Genomic DNA, 7188 nt, shown 5'->3' with positions numbered 1-7188 from the left:
TTACAAGTGTCACCCTCTCCAAGAAGACTTCCTTGGTTACCTGGCTAAAGCAGGTTCCCTGTTGCATGCCATCTTTGCCCTTTTGTTTTTTTATTTGCTTTCTTCATTGTCCTTATGTTATATGTCATTATTTATCTTCATACTTAGTGAATCACTTAATTTATTACTTCATTGATTTTTTTAATCCCTCATTCCATCAAACTATAAGCTCCATGAAGGCAGGGGTGGTGTCTATCTCCCATTCACAAACAGCAGTGTGAGGCCTGGCACCCAGTGGACACTTAGAACATGTTTGTTGAATGAATGAATGAAATACATTTTCTGCGGAGCTGCACAACATAGAGATAAACCGAGGTCCAACAGAGCTGCAGGTTCAAGTCCTGACTGGCACTAACTGGCAATGTGCTCTAGCACAGGTTACTAAATCTCTTTGGGCCCCAGTCTCTCTTCTGTAATAACAGTACCTCCTTCATAGGATTGCTATGGGGATTAAATGAGTCAAGCCATTCAGTTTTTAGGAAAGGGCCTAGCATACACCGAGGTGCTCTCGAGAGTTGGATGTTAGTGTTCTTGAAGGTAAAATGCAGGACTTTTACGATTCAGAGGCTCAGAGGCTAACTTCCTATAGGAAAGAATGGGATAAGTCCAAGAGGGCTTCCTGGAAGAGAGGACATTTGAAATGGGCCATGGCGGGGGTGGGTGAAACTTCTCCAGGGGGAGAAGGGGATGGGGAGGTCAGCAGAGAGGAGGAGCACCAGGTCCTGGGAAGAGACCCACAGGCAAGCCAGCCCTGCCCTGGGGCTGGATGAGATGCCCCTGATGCTTCTTGCAGAGACCGACCCAGCACGAGCTGTGCAGTTCTCAACCCACAGCCTCCCTGCCCCCACGGCCTTGACATTTCATTTGTACCCATTTCCTGTGTTTGGTTTGTATACAAGGAGGGCTGACTCTGAGGAGACATGGGGAGGCCTGGCTGAAGAGGAGATGACTCAGTTGCCCCAATACCAACCCTGGTAGACCTGAGTCAATTTGACATGGGGCAGATCTGGAGAGGCCCCCCTGGCCTACCTCAGGACTGCTCCCACATGTCACGGAAGCTAAAGGTGTGGCCTGATGCCATCGAGTCATGGGCTTGCATGAATCGGCTCTGAGTCTCTGGGTTGCCCTCCGTCTCCTCATCTGTAAAATGGGGGCAGACACCCCTCGGAGTTGCTGGGACGGTGAAATGAGTCTTGGTGGGCATGGTGCATTTTAGAGCGGTTTCTACCCCGGCTCCTTTTGCCATTCGTTTGAAAACACTATAGGACGGGTCCTTGTATTACTCCCATTTCACAGACAGGGAATGCTGAGGCTCAGAGGTGGGCTCTACACCACACAGCCAGGGAGTGGCAGACTCAGGACCGATCTCCAGACGAGGTGCAGGTGGATGATAAGGTACAGGCAGCACCTAGAAGGGAAGAGTGACCAGAGGTGGGCGGCGGAGGATGGGCTCCTCCTGGGAAGCGGGCACGCTGTTGGCTGTCTTTCCACTTCTTTTCTGGAGAGGCGGGGCCGTCCCAGGACAGTGAGGACAGCGGGGGCTGAAGAGCTGCGGCTCCGACGCTCACCTCTGGCCCTGGAGGTCACCTTCTCCTCGACGGTCACAGTGGAGGAAAGTTTTGCTCTTATTCTGATGGAAGGAGCAGAGGCCAACTCCGTTCAACAGAGACACAACAGCAAGGACCCGAAGGGGCTTTACAAGGCCAGGAATTTAAATCGGCAGGTCAGCCACTACTGGTATAGCACTTTGAACGTTTTCTCATTTAATCCTTACAACTCCGTGATGGATACTCCATCACCCCCATTTTGAAGGTAAGGAAAGCAAGGCTCAGCAAGGCAAGTGGAGCTGCACCCAGCACCCAGGCGGTCTGCTCAGAGCTCCTCACCTAGTTGCAATTATGTCTCCAGCCGTGTGTTTTCCAAAACATAAAGCCCTGGCACCTGGTAGTTACTCTGTAAATGTCAGATTAGGGAATAAAAACATGAAGTAGTAAAAAGATGGCTCATATGCATTAACCTGTGAGGAGAAAATGATTTTAAAGACCATTTAGTCTTCCCCACGGAGGTGGTGGGTGTCTTCTCTGGGACATCCCAGCTGAACACCTCCTTAGTTCCCCCCTCCGGGGGATGGGGAGCTCACTTTTTACTTTGTGGGTAGTATTAGCTCTCAGAGGAAGTGCGGACGCTGAGCCTGTGGTCCTACTAGAGCGCAAGAGGTCAGAGCTGGTCGCCTTTCATGCCTCTCCACACTTCCCTCCTTTTTTTTTGTTTTTTAAACATTTTATTTATTTATTCATGACAGACACAGGCAGAGGGAGAAGCAGGATCCCCGCAGGCAGCCCCACGCGGGACTCGATACCAGGACCCCGGGATCATGCCCTGAGCTGAAGGCAGACGCTCAACCACTGAGCCACCCAGGCGTCCCTCCACACTTCCTTCTTGTCTAGATACAGGAGTCTGCATTTCCTGAGGCTCTCCGCTGAGCAGGGCTGGGGGAAAGCAAAGGGAGGCTAGACTTACCCAGGACGGATAAATGGGCCCAGTCCTGGATCAGACCCCCTGAATATGATCCCAACCCTCACCTTCCACCTTTACCCTTAAAACCTACATTAAAGGGATCCCTGGGTGGCGCAGCGGTTTAGCGCCTGCCTTTGGCCCAGGGCGCGATCCTGGAGAGCCGGGATCGAATCCCACGTCGGGCTCCCGGTGCATGGAGCCTGCTTCTCCCTCTGCCTATGTCTCTGCCTCTCTCTCTCTCTCTCTCTCTCTCTCTCTCTCTCTCTCTGTGACTACCATAAATAAATAAAAATAAAAAAAAAACCCACATTAAAAAGTGTCTCCTATCTCATAGGGTGGAGTCAGGAGTCCGTAGGGGTGTGTGGGCACCCTGGAGATCGAGGCCCCAGCCCTGCAAATGCTCCACAGATACCTTCTCCAGTGGGGCACATTGCTGACCCCAACCCTTTTCCTCTGGAAGGCAAGCAGGGCAAAGGCAGATGTCCTCATTTAAGAGATGACCTAAGGCGCAGAGAGGTTGAGCAACTGCCCAGTGCACCAGTAAATGAGGGTGGAGCCAAGGCTCCAGTCCTAGCCTAGTCTTGGTGAGCTGGTGATTATATCACTGCCAGGGGCCCTGAGAGCAGAGTGGGGTGGGGGAACGGAATCTGGGTGCTGGGAGTACAGGAGTCACCAACAGGTATCCCGGAAGTCACTGGGACTCCCTTGCTGTCCTTATCAGGGTGGGTGGCATCAGGGTGGGGGCCACGGGTACAGCTCTCAGGGCCCCGGGGTAAACCCTGGGGCTTTAAGAGTCAAGCTGTCTTCCTGCAGGCCTGTTTGTTTCTCTAGTGCCCCTCACCTGTGCTCAGCCCCTGGGGGGGCGGTGTGGGGGTGTGGGGAAGCTTCCTGCTGAGCAGAGCAGGCATGCCTGCCCGTGGGCAGAACAGAGGCGGTATAGCAGTTGGCAATTTGCCAGGCGAACAGGGCTGAAGGGGTGAACTGGAACCAGTAACCCCAGTGGGTCTGAGCTGTGGTCAATAGATCAGGCTTTGGATTGGGCTTCTCCAACACTCCTCTAGATCCGGCTCCACCCCATTCCCTTGCCATCCATCCATCCTTCCACTTTCCTCCTCTCATGTCTACCTTGACCCTTTCATTCAGCTCTGCCCACCTCCTCCTTGTTCCTTAGACACCAAGTGCCCACCCACCACCGGGCCTTTGCATGTGCTGTCCCTGCCACCAGAATGCCCTCACTCCAAACATTGCGCAGTCTGCTTCCCTTGCTGCATCCAGTCTGTGCTCAGAGAGAATTGAAACCAAGCCCTCTCTTTTCTTTCCCTTCCACCTGTTTGACGTTGCTCCATAGTTCTTACCACCGGATGTAGTTCATATTTATTGGCTTATTAATTAATTCTCTATCTCCCTCTCCAGCTCTAAGAGAGCAGAGATTTTTGCGTTCTGTTCACTGCTATAGCTCCTATTGCCCAGCATGCAATAAGCATGCCCTCAATTTAGCACATGCTTATTGCCCTCAATAAGCATGTGCTAAATGTGTGGCCAAGTCCATCACCTGTCTGGCTTCCCACCTGCCCATCAACCATTTCATCTCCCCACATTTCCTCCGTCACCCACCAGTCACCCAGAATTTCTTTGCCCCAGGCCCTGTGCTGGGGCTTGGGTTTGGTGATTTGGCAGGCACACAGATAAGAAGGGAAGAATTCTGACCCTGGAAATGGGTCCCAGGTAAGGGGGTGCCCAGGAGCCTGTGGGAGGTATACATGGGGTGGGGAGAGGCGAGGGAAGGCTCTCAGGGCACAGGATATAGACTTTGGGGATCCCTGGTGGCGCAGCGGTTTGGCGCCTGCCTTTGGCCCAGGGCGCGATCCTGGAGACCCGGGATCGAATCCCACGTCGGGCTCCCGGTGCATGGAGCCTGCTTCTCCCTCTGCCTGTGTCTCTGCTTCTCTCTCTCTCTCTGTGACTATCATAAATAAATAAAAATTAAAAAAAAAATAAAGGATATAGACTTTGTTGAATGAATCCATGCCTGGACGGCCTCTTGGAAGAAGTGATGTTTTGGGCCTCAATACTGGGGATACTGGGGGTACGGGGTGGAATCATAAGACGCCTGGGGGAGAGGGTTCCTGACTGTGAGAACTTTGAAAAGACCCGGCTTGGAGAACTACTGGTCTGAGGTGAGACCAAAGGGTCTGGGCAGAGGCTGGCCAGGCACCAGGCTGGAGGCCAGTGATCCAGGAGGCTGGATGGGGTGTGCCCAGGGACCCCATGGGAGCCTCTTGGGTGGGGCAGGGCCTGCCTGGACCACTTGCCTCTGCGCCACCTGGGGTACCTGGAGCAGCTGCCCCAATCCCTCCTGAGGAAGAAGCTCCCCTTCCTGTCCTTTTGTCTTAGTTCCTGCTTTGTGTCCTGCAGGAGGCTGGATGTTCTGAGAGTAGAGACTGGGTGCCCCATTCTCCATCCACCTGCAGTCCCTTTACTGCCAGCCTCCAGCCAGGTGTGGGCTGCTGACTTATTTTTCCTCTAAGCAGGTAAGCCTGGGCCCAGGCTTCAGGTGGGGCCTGAACTCAGGGAGGCGGCAGGAGGGAATATGGGGCAGTACCTCCAACAGGGACTCCTCCAGGCTCATCCAGGGCCCACGGGTGGACCAGCAGCCCATGCATTTGGCAGAGGTGCTAACATCCCATGGAGGACTGAGGCAAGGGGTACTCAGCACCCAAGTGGCCAGGGCAGCCCCTGCAGAGAAATCCAGGAATGGGAGGGGAGGTGGCAGCCAGCAGGAAATGGCTCGACAGGCAGGCGGAGCCTTACCTGGGGCGGCCTGCCCAGACAAGCTCAGACTGGGTGCCCGTGCGCCCTGGGAGGAGGTAGAGGGGAGGAGACAGTCCGACCAGGGGTCTACCCAGACTCGGAGGTAAGAAGCCGCTGCTCCCTGTTTATGGTGGAGGACGGGGCAGGAAAATTTAGCAAAGTTTGACTCCCAGCGTGGCCCACTTGACCCTGGCAGGCTCTCAGGTCTAGTTCAACGCCCTGAGGGCATGTGGGAGGCCTGGCCCTTGGTCTGCTTGGGGTTCTGGGCTGATTTGGAGGCCCTGGGTGTCCTGGGGTTCCGTTGCTGCTCTGAGCGTGGGTGGGGCGCACTAACACGGTAGTCGTTTTGGTGGAGTTGGGGCAGGTGGGTGCTATGTATGGTTGAGGACCAAGGTGAGGCTGTGAGCCCCAGTGTTTGGATGGGAAGGCAGGAGACATGCCCCAGGTGCCTCCACCAGTTTCGACCCCCAGCACCTAGAGCCTGTTTCCTCCTGTTATCCCAGGGGAAACCGGTTTGGGAGCAGGTTGGCCCAGGCTGTTTGTCCTGACAAGGAAGAGAAAGGCAGCCTGCCCTGGTCAGCTGAGCGGAGGGGACAGGGCCCAGGCCTGGGGGCACGCCTGCCCTGTCTGGCCAGCACAGGACTCTGCCTGTGATGACAGTCCTGTGGTGGCTGAGGACACCGGGAGAGCCATCACGGAGGAGAAGACCCAGCCCTGCCTGTCCCTCCAGGGCTCCAGGGCCAGGAGCTTCCATCCCTGGCTGGTGTCCCTGTCTGTACCCCGAGGGGGCTGGGCGAGGGCCTTGGTGTGAAAACAGAGCCGGGCTGCACGGGCTCCCCCCGCCCCCACACTGCTGGTCCTCCAGCCCCACGTGCCAGCCAGCCCCAAGTGGGCGCCTGCCGCCGGGAGGGCCCTGGCGTCTGGCCAGCTCTGCCCCACCAGCCTGGCTCCCTCGGGGAGTGTGGGCAGCAAAATGGGCCCCCCACGTTCCCTCTGTTAATTAGACAGCCCTTGCTAATGAGTGGCCCTCGCGGCTGCTCCATTACGCCTCCTGTGCCATCTGTGCCCCCGCACTTAGGGGGACACCCCGGCGGCTGCCTGACTCCTGGGACAGACAGGCGTGTGCAGAAGGCAGTGCTTCTGGGGGGTGTTGTGGGGTGTCTCCCGGGGCAGGAGGCTGGGTGCTCTGGGGCTTTCCACAAAATATGTCCAGTTCCAGCTCTTTCTTTTGCTAAAAAGAGAACTGGTAGCAGCTGGAGTTCCAGGTGAGGAAACAGGCTCCCTCTTTCTGCCCAGGTGGGCCTCCGGCGGCCAGCACCTTCACACGGCTCTGTGCGGGGCGCCGAGAGGTGTGTGTGGAGGAATAGGGGTGGGCCACACGGCAGCTGCCAAAGCCGAGACCCTAGGCTCTGGGGACACTATGGCAGTCAGAGCTGGACAATGTGGTGTCAGGTCCCCTGCGGTGCTATTTGAAGGACTTTGGGACCATGCTGGGAGGAGTCTAAGTGGGGCAAAGGGCAGTTTGGAGTCTCCCAGTCAGTGGGTCTCCCCCACCCGGGATCCCCTTGGGAGGAGTGGTCCCTCCCCACTGTCACTCTGAGGAAGGGCTGTCCTGCTGGCGCCAGAGGCCAAGTGGGAAGACAGCGCCCAGCCCACCTAGCTCCAACCCCCTGAGCTACGAAGGGGGGCCTGATGTTTACCAATGGCTAGGGCCTCCCCTGAGGAACCCAGGCCTCTAGATGCCCGTCCCTGCACTTGTTTCCTGTGGCAAGAGTGGCCCAGGCTGGCCGGCATGGACCTGGGTGTGGGGACAGAGCTTCT

At 56.2% G+C, this 7188-nt stretch overlaps 1 protein-coding gene across 1 annotated transcript in view; it reads left to right on the top strand.

The window, feature by feature from the left end:
* Positions 1-5351: 5351 nt before the first annotated feature.
* ADGRG1 (adhesion G protein-coupled receptor G1) overlaps positions 5352-7188 on the top strand; it is a 37141-nt gene continuing 35304 nt past the window's right edge. The window contains exon 1 of the mRNA XM_038530951.1: positions 5352-5470. The gene's annotated coding sequence lies outside the window, so the exon portion shown is untranslated. The remainder of the gene's footprint in view (positions 5471-7188) is intronic.

Source organism: Canis lupus, chromosome 2 (assembly GCF_011100685.1).
Source record: "Canis lupus familiaris isolate Mischka breed German Shepherd chromosome 2, alternate assembly UU_Cfam_GSD_1.0, whole genome shotgun sequence".
Classification (NCBI taxonomy): domain Eukaryota; kingdom Metazoa; phylum Chordata; class Mammalia; order Carnivora; family Canidae; genus Canis; species Canis lupus.
Note: the sequence above shows the minus strand (reverse complement) of the source record. Positions and strands in the feature narration are given on the sequence as shown.